This window comes from Syzygium oleosum, unplaced genomic scaffold (genome assembly GCF_021117445.2).
Source record: "Syzygium oleosum isolate NSW1041296 unplaced genomic scaffold, Sole_v2.1 Sole_v2.03, whole genome shotgun sequence".
Classification (NCBI taxonomy): domain Eukaryota; kingdom Viridiplantae; phylum Streptophyta; class Magnoliopsida; order Myrtales; family Myrtaceae; genus Syzygium; species Syzygium oleosum.
Genome location: NW_026607487.1, coordinates 3,771,886 through 3,790,252, shown reverse-complemented (window position 1 = coordinate 3,790,252; position 18,367 = coordinate 3,771,886). Strand labels below are relative to the sequence as shown.

The 18,367-nt window shown below is 40.1% G+C and overlaps 1 protein-coding gene and 1 long non-coding RNA gene across 11 annotated transcripts in view; both read right to left on the bottom strand.

The window, feature by feature from the left end:
• LOC115690992 (TMV resistance protein N-like) overlaps positions 1-18,367 on the bottom strand; it is an 86,843-nt gene that overhangs the window by 50,105 nt on the left and 18,371 nt on the right. The gene's annotated exons all lie outside the window — the stretch shown is intronic.
• On the bottom strand, positions 3,201-8,293 carry LOC115666617 (uncharacterized). Of its 4 annotated transcripts, none has more exons than XR_008815966.1 (5): positions 7,474-8,293; positions 7,261-7,386; positions 6,249-6,567; positions 4,362-4,883; positions 3,201-4,190 (listed from the first exon to the last, which is right to left on the bottom strand). It is a non-coding gene; the product is annotated as an uncharacterized LOC115666617 (long non-coding RNA). The 4 variants fall into 4 exon arrangements; XR_008815965.1 differs by having other exon boundaries at positions 7,261-7,361; XR_008815967.1 differs by lacking the exons at positions 6,249-6,567; positions 7,261-7,386; positions 7,474-8,293 and having other exon boundaries at positions 4,362-4,476; positions 4,567-5,389.

Genomic DNA, 18,367 nt, shown 5'->3' with positions numbered 1-18,367 from the left:
AGTGTTCTAATATCTTTCTTGTTTATGCATAATTGTCGAAATCTTAAACTATCAAGATCTTTAGACATCACTTTTCATTTGCTCTATTTGTGTTGAGTCTCCATTCTAGGTGACAACGAGTGGATCCAAAAATGCCATCGTTCTGGAATCATATGAGTTTGCTCTGTTTGCTTTGTTTGTGTTGAGTCTCCATTCTAGGTGACAGCGAGTTGATCCAAGAATTGCAACCATTTCTACGATGATGCTTGCATTAAGCTCACTAGAAATCCTATGCATAAAAGGCAAGTGCATGCCCAAGTGGTGAAGTCTGGAAAATATTTTACTTGCCGAACGGCGGAAAATGTTTTTCAAAACTTTTTCAGATTTCAGCCGAACACAGGAAAATGACTTCCAGGGAAAACATTTTCCCGGAAAATGACTTCCGAAAAAATATTTTCCAGAAATGGGTCATTTTCCGTCAAGCGAACGGAGCCTTAGTCATAGATGACAGTCCTTCTCGCAGAGCCAGAACTTCCGCTGCCAACACCGACGGAGCATGGATTTTCTTCGCAAAACCCTCAATCAACAGCCCGCTGGAGTCTCGGTACACCCTAGCTATAGCTCCCGTCCACGACCCTTCACACCAACACGCATCCACATTTAGCTTCCACGAGCCATCAGGCAGTAGGATCCATCGATCCGTAAGTAAACTACTATCCCGAGCTCGATTTCCTTTGCTGGGGTTCCATTTCACAACGAGCTTATATGAGTTAACCACTTCCTCAATGAGGTGGCTTGAGTTCGGCTTTCGGTTTCGGAACACCACATCGTTCCTCCCCTTCCAGTTTGACCATAGGACACCGTCGCAGATGGCTCTCGAGGACGGGTCAGCTCGGGCAGATAAGTTCTCTAAAACCCACTTGTACTGTTGCTGGGGAAATATCGCAGTTTAGTCGGGGATCTGACCATATGTGTTTTGTCCAGTCGCATAGGATGAGTAGATGTTCATGAGTTTCCGAGGCTAGACGGCAAACTGGGCAAACTGGGTCTGGAACCATTTTCCTTCCAAATAGGTTTTCCTTAGTTGACAATGCATTGTTGCAAGCACTCCAAAGGAAGAACTGTATCTTTAGGTAGGTGTGGAGCTGTCATATTGTTGTCCATAGTATTCAGGGAGGCTGTCATGATGGTGACGCCTGGTTGGCGTTACGAGAATTTCCTAGGGAGCATAGGCTATTGTATCCACTCTTAACCGAGTATGAACCTGCCTTGTTACCTGTCCAGATCAACTTGTCTGCTGTTGGGTTGGGGCTAAGAGGGATAGATAAAATCTCTTTCACTATATCGTCGTTGAAAAGTTTGGCTAGCTTCAGGATGTTCCACTCTTTGGTTTCCTAGTTTATCAACTCCACAACAAGTTGGGGGTCGTTATGGTTCGCCGGACCCTCAATTCTACCTAGTGGTATCCATTTGTCCTCTCTAATATTAATACTCCTTCTGTCTCCCACAAGCCAACGCATTTCGGGTTCAATCACCTCTCTACCTGCCAATAAGCTTTGCCATCCCCAGGAAGGACGGTGGCCCTTGTTAGCGTTCCAAAAATCCTTTTGCAGGAAATAAATGCCTCTCATCATTTGACTCCATAAAGCGTTCGGTTCCTGTATCATGCGCCATGCCTGTCTCCCGAGCATTGCCTTGTTAAAAGTTACAAGATCTTTGAATCCTAAGCCTGCCGAGTCTTTTCTAGTTTTGAACGTTTCCCATTTCCTCCGGTGGATTCGTCCTTTGGCTGCATTTTGTCTCCACCAAAAGGATGCAATTTTCTTCTCAATCGACTTGCATATTGAGATAGGAATTTTAAATACCGATGTAGCACACTGACGAAGTGCTTGAACTACTGTCTTGACAAGAGTTTCCTTGCCCGCTTTTGTCATTAGTTTTTCCTTCCAACCTTCTAGTTTCATGTTGACCCTAGCTAGGACCCAAGCGAACATTTGCATCTTTGATTGCCCCCAATCAGAAGGAATTCCTAAATATTTGCCTGTCTTGTCAATGATCGGGACTCTCAGCTCGCCCGACATATTCCTCTTCAGTTGATCAGGATAGCCCTTGTAAAGAAAATTCCGGATTTGTTTAAATTGATAGCCTGCCCAGAACCATAACAGTACTGGTTTAGGATATTTGACACATTCTGGCATTCTCTAATCGTCCCATCTAGAAAGAAGATAGCATCGTCAGCAAATAATAAGTGCGATAGAGTCGGGCACCAGCTATTCAGTTTAATACCTCTCACGCTACCATCCAATACTGCCTTGTTCAATAAAGAGGATAGTACATTGGCTAATATGATGAACAAGAAAGGCGATAGCGGGTCCCTTGCCTTATACCTCGAGAGGGTGGGAATTGTTGCAGAGATTCCCCATTGACTCTCACACTGAAGGAGACCGTGGAGATGCATTGTTTAATCAGTTTCACCCAGTTGTCACAGAACCCCATTTGCAGCATACATTCACATAAAAAATTTCATTTGACTCTGTCATATGCTTTCTGCATGTCCTGTTTGAGGACTACCTGAAATTTCCTTTTCCTTTTTCGAATGTGCAGCTGATGAAGTACCTCCTAAACTATTAGAATATTGTCTTGAATTTGCCTGCCGCTCACAAAGGCACTTTGTTCCGTGGCAATGAGTTTAGGTAGCCATGGTTTGAGACAATTGGCCATGACTTTCGAAATGATCTTGTAGTTAAAATTAGTGTTCACATGTTTAGAGTTTATCCACTAAATGAGCAGTCCTATGTCATCAAGGAAAAGAAAAACGAAATATAATGTTCCTTCACAAAGTACGTACTTCATATGTAAATCATCTGGCCCAAATACAGATATAAAAAAAATTCCTGTGACATCGTTTTGCAACATATGAGCTGGGATGCCTGCCTCACTCGATGACTAAGAAAGCGTCGAATGGACCAAAATAGCAAAATGTTAAATTGGTATAATGTTAAAAGTATGTTCGATGCACACAATGACAGTAGTAGAAACGTTCACATTATTTTCTCTTTTTTTCAGCCGATAGTAGTGAGACTAGAAAGGTTCATTTCAATCGGCGATGCGTCAATTTCGCCAGTGTTTGCCGTCGTCCTCATGTGAGATTTCAATCCATTATTATTTGGTTTTAGATGTGAATTTTCATGGTTGTTTTCACAACAGTATAAAGAGCATGATTATGCATACTGACCTCTCTTCAACTGCCTTGCAGATTCAATCACCTGTTCGGAGAGAGACAATAAGATTGGCAAAACTGATGACAATGAATGGATCAAGTATTTCTAGGAATGTTCAGTTTGACAACCAAAGTAGCTTTCAAAGGTTGAACGGAAAACTATGTTCTTCGGTGATTGAACTGCCTAACAATCATCTTCTCCAAACACCATCACGTCAATTTGTGGATTCTCGGAACTCGGAAGGAGAAAATTTGGCGAAACTGATGAGAATGAATCGATCCATTTGCACTTGTGCTCTTCACCGTCTTGTTCGAGAATCTGGGGATCTCCCTAAGCCTCTCACTTATTCATCCCAATCTACTACTGGAGGGAGTGATTCAATGGATCGATCTCAATTTGTGGCCTTTGTGGTGAACCAATGCAGAAATGGCGCATTGGTGGAAGCTGAGGATGCCTTATTCTACTTGGAGAGGACGATTAGAGTGGACCCTCTGCCTTCACCTACCTGTTTCGCCCGACTCTTGGGGGGTTGTGGCCAATATGAAGCATTACGCCATCACCATTGACATGATCGAGCGGATGGGTTCGAAAGGAACGACTCCTAACGTTTTTACCCGCAGCATTTTGATGAATTACCTCTGCCAATTGAAAAGGTCCAATCTTCGGTCCTCAGTTTTGTGTGGAATCGTCAAACTTGGACTTGAACCCACAACTGGGAGCTTTAACACTTTGGTCAATGGGCTTGTTGGAGAGGGTAGAATTGCCGAAGCCATGAGCTTGGCAGATGAAATGTTGGCCAGACGAATTGAGGTAGATATAACCACGTGCAGAGCCATAGCGAGGGATTCTGCAGAACCAGCAATACTAGGAAAGCGGTTCGATTGCTGAAGAATTTGGAAGACTCAGAGACTAGGAGCTAGATTTGATCATGTACACCACGATCATCAACGGTTATTGCAAGGAGTATCCACAATTTATCTGTAGAAACCCCTGCAAAGAAAAAGAAAAAAACCTTCATTTCCTTGGGAATTGGAAGAACAGACATTGTGATGCTGCTGATGTGAGAGTAAGAAAAATGAACTTGTGCTAGCTTATACTACTGAATAAATAGAGTGGACTTGGAAATTAGCACTTTGGCATTTAATGAACTAGTCATCATACCACAGAGGAGGCGGCACCGGAGTCCACATGAGAAGGTCCTGGTAGCAGAGGTAGCTACAATCCTCACCATTCCTTCTGTTATGTTTGAACTTTGAAGACATTCCCTTCCGATTTTCTGAGATTTTCAGCACATTTGTTGTCAACTCAATTGAGGCAAATGGAAGATTGAATTACTAACTAGGAATAAGGAAAACGGCGCAAATACCACATTCTTCATCTTCCGCTTCAGTTCCCCCTTCATTGGTCATCACCAATGGCATCTATGAACATAATTGAGACCTACAGTGAAAACTGCTGTTTGGCCAGAGAGCGAGATTGGACTGTAGAATTTCATGAGCAAAGACTTTTGAACAACTTTATCATAAACCTGATCAGAAAGTTGTAAAGACTGATCACAAAAAGATGGCACAGAGTGCTTCTTCTTCTTCTTCCTCTCTCAGCTTTCATCATTCCTTGGTGAGATTTTGTTGCCTTCTCTTGGTTGTGTCCTCCGAGGCAAGTCGTGCAGAAGTTTTGGACGACCTGGAGGTGTGTGTGTCTCTTATAGTTTGGAACCGCATCATCAAATATAAAACTTGTATTTTGGTCTCACACTAATTGGCTTTTCCAATTGGCTGTTGTCACACGAGATTTTGAAAATGATCAATAAATCTACTAGCTACATATGTACTTTTTGATAGATTCGGGAAAAAGAATGTACGATAACTTCAGGAACTTCATCTAAAGTTACGAACACTAGCAAATTCATATGAGACTGATAACTAATCTCCACCTGAGCCCTTGTTAAAGATGGACAGAAAATGAGGGCACTGCAAATGTTACACGACATGGTTAGAAAACTGTGTTACACTCTCCAATCATCTCAACGAGAGAGATTGGAGTGGCCGCATTGATCCTTAGTTCTGTATATTTTTCGATGTATTTGGTATTTAGAGTCCAAAATTAGCTGAAAGTTGTAAGGAAGAGGCTTACACCCTCACTTGTTGGTGGGCGAGGGCCCCTGACGCCCTCGGCCAAATCCAAGCGAGGCGCCTAGATCCATATGAGGGTTGACACCCTCGCCTGTTGGCCGGTGAGGGAGTAGAGACCCTCGCCTGTGGCTGATGAGGACCGCAATGCCTCGCCCAAACCAGGTGAGGGTCGTTGGCCCTCAGTTGTGGTCGACAATGGTCAATTAGTGACCTCACTGGCCAAAGTTGGAAAACAAAAGGAAGAAAGAAAAAAAAATTCGTCAAAAAAATTTATATTAAAAATTGTTCACGTCAGCACTAGCCGTGCCATGTAGGACGGCTAACGTCCACGTTAGCGTTTTTCCAGCCAAAATTGTCTATATGGACTCGATTGGTAAAATGTGAAAAATGTTTAGAATTTAATTGGCACAATTAAAAAATTTAAGACTGAATTGATAAAAAGGCAATATATTTAGGACTTTTTGGGATAATTTTCCCAACATGCTGAAAAGTGAAATGCCCAAACTACGGAACAGAAATAAGTACTTGTTACTTGTTTATTTTGCAATATCCAATTAGCAAAATCAGCAACACAGGAATTTTTTGCTAAGAGGCTAATTTTAACTTTACAAATTCAATGCCGCATCCAAGAGATCTAAGCTTCTCATATCCGAGACCTGTATCGCAACATTAATCGGGTATTATGAACAAACAGAAAAGAGGAGATTGTCATCATGCATCCTAGTATACGGATTTTCAGGTGAAGTTCCACAGCTCACATATATCGCATCAAACAACTCAGCATCAGGGTAACATGCAGAAAAATCAACAGGTACGTATTTGATTAACAGAGAACGAGCATACAGAAAGCACATTCAATAAAGTATAAGCACACAAATTACTCTTTCATAGTTGTGGTTTGAATGGCATTGCATACCTCCCCTGCAGAGCCTCGTTGAGTTCGGGAATGACGTCATGAGAACACAACTGCATCAAACTCTACATCAGCGTAAGATGAATAGAGAGGTAGAACCTAATGAGCATACAAAAAACAGATTCCATCGAAATTGAATACATTCACAATCATTCAGTTGTGTGCTGTTGAGACTAGATTGAGTGCTTCGATCTTCACAGGCATAGCAAACTTCCTCAAGACACTTCAGTTGGTTAGTGAGCCTCTCCAAGGTCGGCACAAAAAGATGGCCCTTAGCTGTCCCTGATGCTTCCTCGGCCCTCTTCTTCATTTTGATCCGTCTCTGGTATGGAATTTGAATTTCCTCAGCCAAGTTAGCTAGACCCAGATCAATCATGTGATAAAATGATTCCACGACAATAATAGGATCATACGGGATGCGAACTAATTAGCAAATTCTTAAGCTCGTCGCCCAGCTTGTTTTACAAAACAGGCAAAAAAATTGTCTCATTTATGCAAAAGGTTTTTAATCACCCACCAGAAAAACTTGAACCTTGATTTTTATTTTAGCTCAGTTTCTCTTCCTCACTAGAAATTCATGCTCCAGCGAGTAATAAGAAACTTGACGGGCTTTCCTATCATCACGAAAAATCGAGAGGAGTTTGATCCAAACAGGATATCTACCATTAGTCAAATTTGACAGGTCAAAGAGCTCACAAAAGGAGTTCAAAATGGCCAAGGTCATTTTAAAGGAAAATACTAGTTTAGGACATATTGAAAAAGTGAATCTGGGTGCAGTTTACAATATTGAGTAGCAGAATATCACCAGCCTATAGATGAAAAATTCAAATCCCGAGTTTACCGAGATGGATAGCCAAAAAAACATTGCCATAATGTAATCAACAGCAAATGTATTTGGGCAAATCCAGATCAAGCAGATACCTAGTGTTGAACAAATAATTCTTAAAAGATTAATCCTCAAGAAAAGTATTACTCTATTTGCTCATGGTAGTTGTTAAAGGATGAAGAATATTACCAGATGACCAACGCCTTCTAATATACGTCCAACTACATTTGCATCTACATTTTGATCTTGGCTGAAGCGTCATGCTCCCCCACTCTTGCAATTATGTAAGACTGGGAATTAGGAAATTGCAGAAACCTGGCAAGAAAGACCTTGTTAAAAAATATAGTGATCAAAAGAAGGTTATGAATCTCAAGAAAATAAAATGATAGTGGACTTGCTTACCTCTATTAAGAAAACATGACTCGTCTCAGTTGATGTAACATGAATATTAGAATTATCACACCATTATCATCGCAACATAATTTTATCACCCACTCCTCCATTTTCCCATGCCTCATGATTCGAAGATAGACTTATTCGAGGTAACTCCGGTACCGTTTCCAATGAGATGCACCCAGAAATATCCCAACAAATTAAATCCAACTTTTCAAGTCCCCTAAGCTGAGTAAGTTTCATGCAGTCTCGTACCAGTAGAGATTGTAACTTCTCACATCTCGACAAATCTGGCAAAGTCTCAATTGATTCACATCTTGTGATATTTATATAAGTTAGAGATCCTGATTCCTCAACCCCGGGAATTTCTGTAACACCAAAGGCATCTATCAATGTGAAATCCTCTAAATTTTCAAACTTCGATAGGTTTGGTAGTTTTTCTAGGGATTGGCACCCCTCTATATATATGCTTCGGCAAGACAAGAATCTCTCGAGACTCTGGACACCACGTAAATTGTGACAACCATTGATATTCAACTCTTTCAGGGTCCCGAAGCATGGTAGGTCAGGTAATCTTTTAATGGACCTACAATTAGAGATATTCAATGCCTCTAACAACTCCGCCTTATCAAGACCTCGAATTTCAACTAGATTGTCGCAATCCCTAGCCTGTAATTGTTTTAGACGATTCAATTGTGAAAGGTCCACTCTTTCAATGGAATTGCAGTATCTTATTGACACCTCTTCCAAGTACTTGAATCCATCAAGATTAGGCAATATCAGCTTAGGACATGAGTCAATAGATAGTTTGAAGGATCCTGAGGGAAGGTCCGGGGATCTTGAGGATCTTGAGGGACGGTCCGGGATGTATTTAAGTTGACCCCATTCAGAAAAATCAAATTCTTTTAGGTCAATTGGGTGAGAAAGCTCTAGCAACTTGGGATTGGGATATTTGACAAAAAGATGTGTCACGAAAGGAAGCTACGCAGCAACCAGAGCTCTTTGCAGTCATTTAGTTCAAGGTGTTGTTGGAGAGAAAAAAATATTTTGAATGCTTTCTGGCAGGTTAGATATCGCTGTGCCACTGATTTTGAAAATCTTGAGCGAAAACAAGTCACCGATTTTCACTGGGTAACTTTTTGTTCGCAGAATAACTAATGTCCAGATGTTGCAAATTCTGCAAATCCCCAATTGAGCTTGGGATTTCTCTCAATGACTTGCAATGACGTAGGTCAAGGTGTTGGAGAGAAGAAAGATTCCCAATTGAGCTGGGGATTTCTCTCAATGACTCGCAATGACGTAGGTCAAGTTGTTGGAGAGAAGAAAGATTTCCAATTGAGCTGGGGATTTCTCTCAATGACTGACAATAAGTTAGGTGAAGGTGTTGGAGAGAAGAAAGATTGCCAATTGAGCTGGGGATTTCTCTCAATGACTCACAACAAGATAGGTTAAGGTGTTGGAGAGAAGAAAGATTGCCAATTGAGCTGGGTATTTCACTCAATGACTCACAACAAGATAGGTTAAGGTGTTGGAGAGAAGAAAGATTCCCAATTGAGCTGGGTATTTCACTCAATGACTCACAACGAAATAGGTCAAGGTGTTGGAGAGAAGAAAGATTCCCAATTGAGCTGGGGATTTCTCTCAATGACTGACAACAAAATAGGTCAAGGTGTTGGAGAGAAGAAAGATTCCCAATTGAGCTGGGGATTTCTCTCAATGACTGACAAAGAAATAGGTCAAGGTGTTGGAGAGAAGAAAGATTGCCAATTGAGCTGGGGATTTCTCTCAATGACTTACAATAAGCTAGGTGAAGGTGTTGGAGAGAAGAAAGATTCCCAATTGAGCTGGGGATTTCTCTCAATGACTCACAATAAGATAGGTTAAGGTGTTGGAGAGAAGAAAGATTCCCTATTGAGCTGGGGATTTCTCTCAATGACTCACAATGATTTAGGTTAAGGTGTTGGAGAGAAGAAAGACTGCCAACTGAGTTAGAGATTTCTCTCAGTGAGGAACAATTGAAGGCGTTCAGTTTCTCCAGCTTCCTCAGAGAACCGATTGACGTAGGAATCTTTGTAATACGAGTACAACCCACATTAAGTTCTTTTAGTTCTTCTAACTCGCCCACTTCCTCTGGCAGCTCCTCGAGATTGTAACACATACCCAAGTTCAAGGAAACAAGACTCTTGACTTTGCCAATAGAAGGGTGGACTTGCTTCAATTTGGAACAGTATGTCAAGATGAGAATCTCCAACTTTATGAAAGCTGAGAGATCAGGAGTACATCTTAAATTAAGGCAGCCGTGAAGATTGAGAACTTTCAGCTGCTTTGACATCTATACAAAGGAGAATAAGCTGTAAAAAATGAGTTGATTGACAAAACAAAACAAAACATTCACAGAGGATTTTTTTTTTCCATCTTACCATAATTGAGCTCCATCCTCTCCAATCCTCTGTTATCAACGAGTTGCTCGTCAACCACAAGACCACTAAATTCGGTAGATGCAAATTGGTTGCTGAAAATAGTTTAGTGGTAGACAATTGAAGCCATCTTAGTTCAGAAAACAGCTCGTTAAAATCTCCACTTAAAGTCACCTCCCCCAAACAAAGGAATCTTAAACTTCGTAACTTTTTAAAGTGTTCACTTGTGTCTGTCTTGAGCTTGTGAGAGTAGTCATAGCATTTGTCGAGATGAATTGCTTGGACTCTTTCAGTTCCCTGTATATCAAATCAATCAATTGAGTATTCCGATTGGTTTTTAATTTTTTAAGTTTTTGTTTTTTAAATCTTGGACTCACACAATTTGTCATCATTCTATCCTCGTCCTATATAAAAGCATATTTAATTTTTTTTATAATCTTTTGAAATTTAAACAATTTTTTTAGATTTTGACTTGGAAAATAAAAAGAATGATACTTCTTGCTTTAGAAAATCTAAGACAAACGCATCTCAATGTTTTACCTTTTGCTATTTTCGAATTTTGTAGCGTATGCACTTTGACTTTTGTCCATGGTGAAAGACACGTGGTTTTTTTAGTTTGACAATTGATTAACTGTATTTGGACAGTGGATAGTGGTCGGTACAGATGTTTTTCACTTTTAAATACTACATGGCAAAAATAACTCGTGGATTTATTTAAAATTGATTCGAGTTATTATGATAATTTGATTTTGAAGTGATTTAGAAATCAAAAGCGAAATCTCTTCCTCAAAGAATAATGTATACAAGTGTCAGGAGATTCATGAGGCCAGTAATGCATGAGACAACTGATGCGTGTGTTCCACGTGACAAGTAATGATGCATGTGGAAGTTATGCTCAGATAGTCTGGAAAGGTGACAAAGTGGAGCTTATCTCCGACAAAATAAGAGGAGATTCCAGAAAGTCGAGCTAAGCCTTATCCATGGTAAGATTTCCAAGAAATCGAATGGTCGACAATAGGCGTTACGATAGAAGGGGTGTTCAAAGGAAAAATCAGACATGCACAAACCCATCACTTCTCTGAGAAATCTATCTTTCATTTTCCTGGTAACTTTTTCCTTTCGTCGCACTTTTGTTTCATATCATTCATTTCATGTCTTTTCAATTTCTTGTATTTCAATTCTAAGCCATTTTACATTTTTTTGCACTTAAATTAATAAAACTCGCACTGCATCCAAGCCTCATTTGTGAACTCAAATTGGGCTTGAGTGAGGAATCACGGAGAGATCTCAATTGCTCTCTCCAATCGCCTTAAGTTCGCGACAATCGATCGACCTCATTTTCATTGAACAATACCTAAGTAGATAGGCTTTCTCGTCATTAAAAAAATTGTATGAGAACCAAGTGAGGGCTACTACACAAGACTAATGTGTGTAATTAATTGAGGGTGTGAAAACATTGAGAGACACTAAGTTTTAATATCTGCTGTGTTTTTGTGTAAAGAAAATCACAAAAAGCTATCTGAAGTTGCACATTCATAACAAATACGATCCCTACTTTTGAAACCTACAACTTGCATCTTGAGGTTTGCCATTCTAAATCAACTTGCACCCTAACATCCCCCTTAACTATAGAAGTAGCCAATTTTGTTTCCTGAATTAACCTTATCCTTAAAACAACCCATAAACCCTAACACAAACTTCCCTCTCATCCACTATCTCTCTCCTGCCCCATCACCGGTCGTCCCCGACTGTCGCCACCTCAGATTGGGTCCAAATTGTGGTACGGTTGGGAGACCAGCGAGCTCGTTGACAAAGCTTGCCGGTCTCGTGCAAGCCTCGAGAAACCCAGCTCATGGCTTGCACGAGTCTCACCTAGTCGAGTTGAGCTCGCCCAAGCTCGAGCTAGAGCTCTCGTGGCTGGGAGCCACAAGCACCGTGAGAGAGAGGAGAAGGTGGGGGGTGGTTCTGTTACGAGGTGCATCACCACCAGCTTTGGGTGCCGGTGAGGTGGCGAGGGGTGGAGAGAGAGACTATAAGACGTGAGGTGAGTGAGGAGGATGGAAGAAGAGAGGGGGCATGGGAAAGAGATGGGTGGGGGGATTTGAGGGTATAGTTTGAGCGAAAGCGGCCGTGTAGAGTTTCAGAGGAAAAAAAATGTTTATTAAGAAATGTAACAAGGAAAAGGCAATGGCAATGAAAGAAAAGAAGGAAAGAGAAATAAGAAACGTTCTTTATCATACACCTAACGGTCCTAACCTAATCCATGAGATGAACAAGGTCTACCTGAAACGACCTTAAAAGCAGTGGTAAGATTTTCTTAAATTTGATTCTTAAGGGGAATTTGCTTTAGTATCTATTAAGAGGAAAGAAGACGAAACCGATAGATATAACTAGCAGAGGGAGGGACGGGTATCTTCAAAATCAAAATGGAGAAATAATATATCAAACATTGGTTTCCTAAATCATAGGAGAACCGCAATAAATTCAACTGTAGAAGAAAGCTAGTCATTATTGATGTTTCGTTTGACTATTAGTCATTATTGTTGGCACCTACTACCTATTTATAATTATGGACCAAGAAATCTTCATTTCTTTATTTGTTATTGTAGTCTTTCATATTGTCAATATTTTCAACTAAATATGAAAATTACATACTTTTAGTAAAGGAGATTTTTAGTGTAGACTCTTAGTCAAGTGATTTCAAATTTATTGTAATTAAATTCTTGACATAAATAATTTATGTCATTGAATTTGAATATCTGGAGATATTCTATAATCATCGTGAGATAATATAACTTTTTCATCCTTGGAGTATTTATGATACATTTAGTTGTCACAATTACTCTATGATGGACATGAATCATGAATGGACCTTTTTACTCAAATGGACATGAATCATGAATGGATCTTTTTACTGAAAAGTAGGAGCATTTCTTCGTACCAGATAAAAGATTAAAATAGATCTGATTAAAATACATGAAAATATGAGGGAGAGGCAAAGAAAAAGAGTGCCATATGTTACCTTTCCTCCCATTAGTATTCCGAAGGCTTCATTGTTGTCCCATAATCTACTACGTCTCTCAAGCGGTCCTTCTTGGCAAACAATGTTCCTTCCAAGATCTCTCAATTGATCATGCATCCTCAACTTACCATCATCTTCAATTTTTATTAAGCATCTCAGTTTCAACTCTTCAATTCCTTGACTTGCATAAAATCCACACTCTTCCCACATGTACATGGCAAATTTGCACTCTTTGCCAATGAAGAAACAAGCAATATCGAGAAAGATCTCCTTATGTCCTCGTTCTAATACATCAAAACTTATCTTCAATGTTTTCTGGACATCTCCATGTGGTTGGTTTTGTAATTGCTTAAGCATATCATGCCACACTTTTAGATTTGTTTTTTTATACAAGTATGAACCTATAACCTTAAGAGCCAAGGGAAGCCCACCCACGGTTGATATGATATCTCGAGAAATACACTCGAAGTCCTTTGAAGAATGATCCATACGAAATGCATGTTTGTTAAATAAAAGCAAAGAGTGCACCCCATCCATTTCATTCAGTTCATACATGTAGTCTACCTCGAATTCTGATTGATCAAGAACGGCTCGATATCTAGTTGTGACAATGATCAAACTTCCGGTTGTAAACCAATTACGCTCTCTAGCCAAAGCATCTAGTTGATCCTTGTGATCTATATCATCCAGAAGAATGAGAACCTTTTTTCCTTTGAATTTAGATTTGATTGTATTAATTCCATCATCAACTCTAGACACTTGACTGTTTCTCTTTAGTATATCCGATATTAGTTGACTCTGTAGATACTTAATACTGTGGCACTTGGTATATCCGATATTAGTTGACTCTGTAGATACTTAATACTGTGGCACTTGGTAGTTTCTCGGACATCTTCAAGAAAGCTAACATGCACAAATTTATTCAAGAGTTGATTGTAGATGCACTTGGCAAGAGTCGTCTTGCCTATCCCGCCCATGCCATAAATTCCAATCATTCGAGCATTGACGGAAGGATTGTTTATCCAATTCATAATTTCCTTCAAATGACCATCAAGTCCAACTAGTTGCTTAGGAACATCTAGCTGAAAATCTTTCCGTAACTTGCTTAGAACAATTTCGACCACGAGATTTATCAATTCTCCCTCATGCCTGTCAAACAACAAAACATTGAGAGATTATCAACCTAGACATGGTCAATGCCAAGTGTTTGATCCTTATCAATTGATCCATCACCACATTGGCAATAGGAGGTCGATTTTATCCGGTGATGATCAAGCTATCGAAGGCTAGGCATTTTTTTTAATGATTGATACTATGGGCTGGAAGGGTTGTCGTCTCTTTGTTTTTTGCTCTGTACCAGAGACAATTATAAGATTGATGGGCACTATGGGATGCTTTGGTTTTAGTGATTGTTGGTTTAGTTCTCAGGGACATTTTGGGGGGTACTAGTGTTTGTTGTCTTTGGGGTAATACAGTTGTTCGTTGGGACATTTGCGGAATCTTTTCTAAGCTTGCAATGAAAGTAGTTTATCCATATTTCATCGGTTTTGCGTGAAGAAGAAAACTTACATATCAAATGAAAAAGAAAACAGCTCAGGTAGAAGCAAAGTACCCGTTAGCAATTTCCTCGGATTCCCATCCATTTAAGTAGCTCACTTCTTTAAGTGCTTTTTGCCCTTCCTCGATATCCTTCTTATCAAAATGCTCTTGACGTGAATGGAAGGCCTTCCCAAAATTTCCTTGTAGATGCCGCACCTCCGATGGGGCCACTTTGTAAAAAATGGGCAAGACTATGTGTGACATGCTTTTCTTGCAATCCATGATATGAATGAGCTCGCGGAGGCACCATTTGCTTGATGCATAATTTTCGGAGATGATGGGGATCGAAATTTTAGACCGTGTGATGGCATCAATAATTTGTGAACCAAATTCCTCGCCAACAGGGATGCTGTTCTCATCCCTAAACACGGATATCCGTACAATCCCTGCATTGCCCAAACTGTGGTAGAGGTGATCGGTGAATCCCTTACGAGTATCTGAGCCTCTAAAGCTCAAGAACACATCGTATTGATCACTACCAACTTCCAAGGGTATCTTAGAGATGAACGAAGGAGCAGATGCTCCCTTAGTGCTCTCTTTCTCCGTCCTCTTTCTCTTTCTCTGACTCTGCCCTGCATCCATGGCAATCTGAGGGGGGAAAGGTGAAACGCGTGATGCTTTTCTGCTGCATAAAAAATTTGATAACGAGTCTCAACAAGTATGAACATGACATCTATTAGCAAGGAAAAATTAACATATTTTTTTCGTAAATTAGTAATTGATTGACTAGGAGCAGTTGCAGATGCCATTCAGTGATGACAAAGGGTTAGAAATCACCTAGGCTCTTCTCCCCCACATTTCCATATTTCAATTGCAGCACGCCAAGTTCGAAAGGAAAAAAGAAAGAAGACTCATATGTGAAAAGACAAGTAAGAGTAGTCAGTGGTTAAAGTAGAAGTGAAAAATGCACGTTACTTAAAATAGGAGGCGAACTTCAATTGCGAAATTGACATCGTGAAGAATGATCAACCACGACCTTGTCCAATGACAGACAGCTAAGGATTTTTCAATAGAACAGCAGCTTTGCTCGCTTTCGTGTGTGGTCGGAGTGTCTGGACTTACTTTTAGAAGGCAGAAGGGATTTTGAGAGGTTTATATAGAACTTGCCTCGTATAACTTGGCTTGGTTCCCATTTTATTAGAGAGAGAGGACGAGAAGACAGCTTCCCGAATCCCTATAGTTCGTCGAAAAACAACACCTAACGTTGGCAATTCATTAATTTGATGGTAGGTAAGTTCTTCAATCCAAAAATTCAAATTTCTCTCTTTTTATAAAGCTTTCTGCTCACCCGCTGTTCTGCCTTTGTCGGCGATGCTCCGACGTATTTCCGGTGATAATTTTGGTATGAACAGAAACTCCACTAAACCTCAAACCGTTGGGATTTGACAGTGCGTAATTTCGACGTTATACGCCCTGGCAAAATTACAGTCGCGGGCTTCTTGGCCTAAGTGAGTTTTGTCGCTAATTTCAAGAGTGCAATATCTGATAAAGGGCTATAGATTATGTTTAGGGGCCGAGGAAATACATGGTTGGCCTGTGTGGTTTATTTAGCGCTTAAACGAAGTGGCTTTTACCACGTCTGTGTTGTCGTGACAAGGTGCATTTGCATGGCTTGTCGAAAGGAAATTCTGATGTTATGGCATGTCAAGTAATTTGAGAATTAATGGAAAAATAAACAATTTGCATTTTCAGTATATCAATTTTCTTTTCTTGCAATTAACATTCCTATGCTATTTATATATTTTCTTGCAATCTTTTATTTTTCTCCATATAATGCTTCACTTAAATTTGCACTCCATCGAATCCCCACTTCGTGCACTTTGTGCAAGAGGTATGGAACCATGGAGCGATCTCAATTTCTCTTCATGCAATTTGTTGTTCTTTGACACGGGGTTTGATTGACTTAATAAATTTTGGAGATCCAAATTTTAATTTTTCTTTTGTTAAAACGGATTCTCCCATTTAATTTTGTCTCAAATCCATCAATATGAAGAGATTAACTTTACTGGTCTTACGTGGATACATATCCTTAATTTTGTCCCTGATTTTGAACTTGTGCTAAGAAATTGATTTCTCACAAAAGAATTAGGGGATGTGTCCGCGATCATGCACATTCCTTGTCCACAATGGACACGACGGGTGTGGCTGCTACTTATCGATCGAAATAACTTTAGGTTATCAATGATTTGCTATGACCGGGAGGAGTTTCCCTAGAGCTCAATGATGCTTATGATAATCTCTTGTTTATGGAGAAGATAAGCGTTTTTTTTTTAATCTTTTTCCCCCATTTCTACAGGCATTCCTCATACTGACTTCATTCAAATTTGCACGTGAGAGAAGGTCACTATCAGTTAACAGGTGAGGCTGAGGTAGATGCAGCCTTTACAAGTTGGGCTCTATCTGGTTAGATAATGCAGTCACTTGCAATTCTATAAAGTAATGTGGGAGCATAATGGAATGCAATCATCAGAGTCAAGATACTATGGATATCACCTCCTTGAGCAGACTGGAGAATGACGGTAGGGCTAACCTGAAGGAGCGATGCAGAGATAAAATCACTGCAATGGGTTTTGAGTTCAAGAACAAGTTAGCTTTGAGCAGATCAGGTTGTATCCGAGTCCCCAAAGGCAGTCCAATCGGGAGGATCACCTTCACACCTCAACCTGGAGTTATCAAATCAAATATATCTCAGAACAAAAATGAGTTTGTCGGTGATTTCTGGTGTTTGGCGTGGTGTTCTTACACGATGCGTTTCTCCTCTTGAAGCACAATCACTTGGAATTAGATTAATACCACAAAAAATAACAAAATGGTACACCTGTGACAAACGGAGGGTAAAATCCTAGACAGGTACACCCGTCAACTGCCACGTGTCATTCAACACGGTAATTTGACAGTAAAACTTAACGGAAATTAACAGATGGTAAATTTATCACAGATATACCAGTTTTGGGTTTTTGGTAGTCAAAAAATTAATTTGAGCTAAATTTGTCACGGGTGCACTAATTTGGAGTTTTTCTTGATATTAACCCGTAATTTTTATATTTTATTTTGCTTTCTTTCTTCTTCTTGTTTTCTCCTTCTTCCTCCACCAATCGCCAGGCCTTAGTGATGGCTGGCGACTGGCCAAAGGCAACAATCAATGAGGGTCACCCTCGTCGAAGGCTAGTTTCGAGCCGTCCTCAACAGTTTCGGGCGAGGCTCGACCTTGTTGATTAGGATGGTGAGGTCGCCCCTCACCAGATCTCGGTAAGGTCGAGCTTGCCGGGATCTAGCAAGGGGTGGCCTCGTGGCCTTGCTTGAAGCTGGTGAGGTCGGCGAGCCTCACCCCTCGCTAGATCCAAGAAAGGGACCTCGCCTGAGGCTGGCAAGGGCGACCCTCACTGGTTGACGGCCATTGCCGAGACCCAACGATCGGTAGAGAAAGAATGAAAAAAAAAAGAAAGAAAAAACGAAAAAGGAAATCAAATATAAAAATTTTCGAAAAAATATTTAAAAAAAATTATCTACATCTGTGCCAACTGTGGCACATGGGACAACCGATGTCTATGTCAACGACTTTCAACCAAAATTGGCCAGATGGATTACATTGGCAAATTTTCAAAATGTTTAGGATTAAATTGGCCAAATTAAAAGTTTTAGGTAAATTGGTATAAGTACAATAGGTTTAGGACTTTTTTAATAATTTTGCCAAGGAAGAAAATTAAGAAACGACCAAGGTTTTAGAAAATGGCGTTGAGTGAGTGTCCCCATTTGTGTTGGGGGGCCCAACTTGAGAATATCATTGCAAAGATTTTGTGCTCCAATAAAATGGGCCTAGAATAGGATTATCGGCTAAATTTTTGATAAGTCAGATTAAATTGAT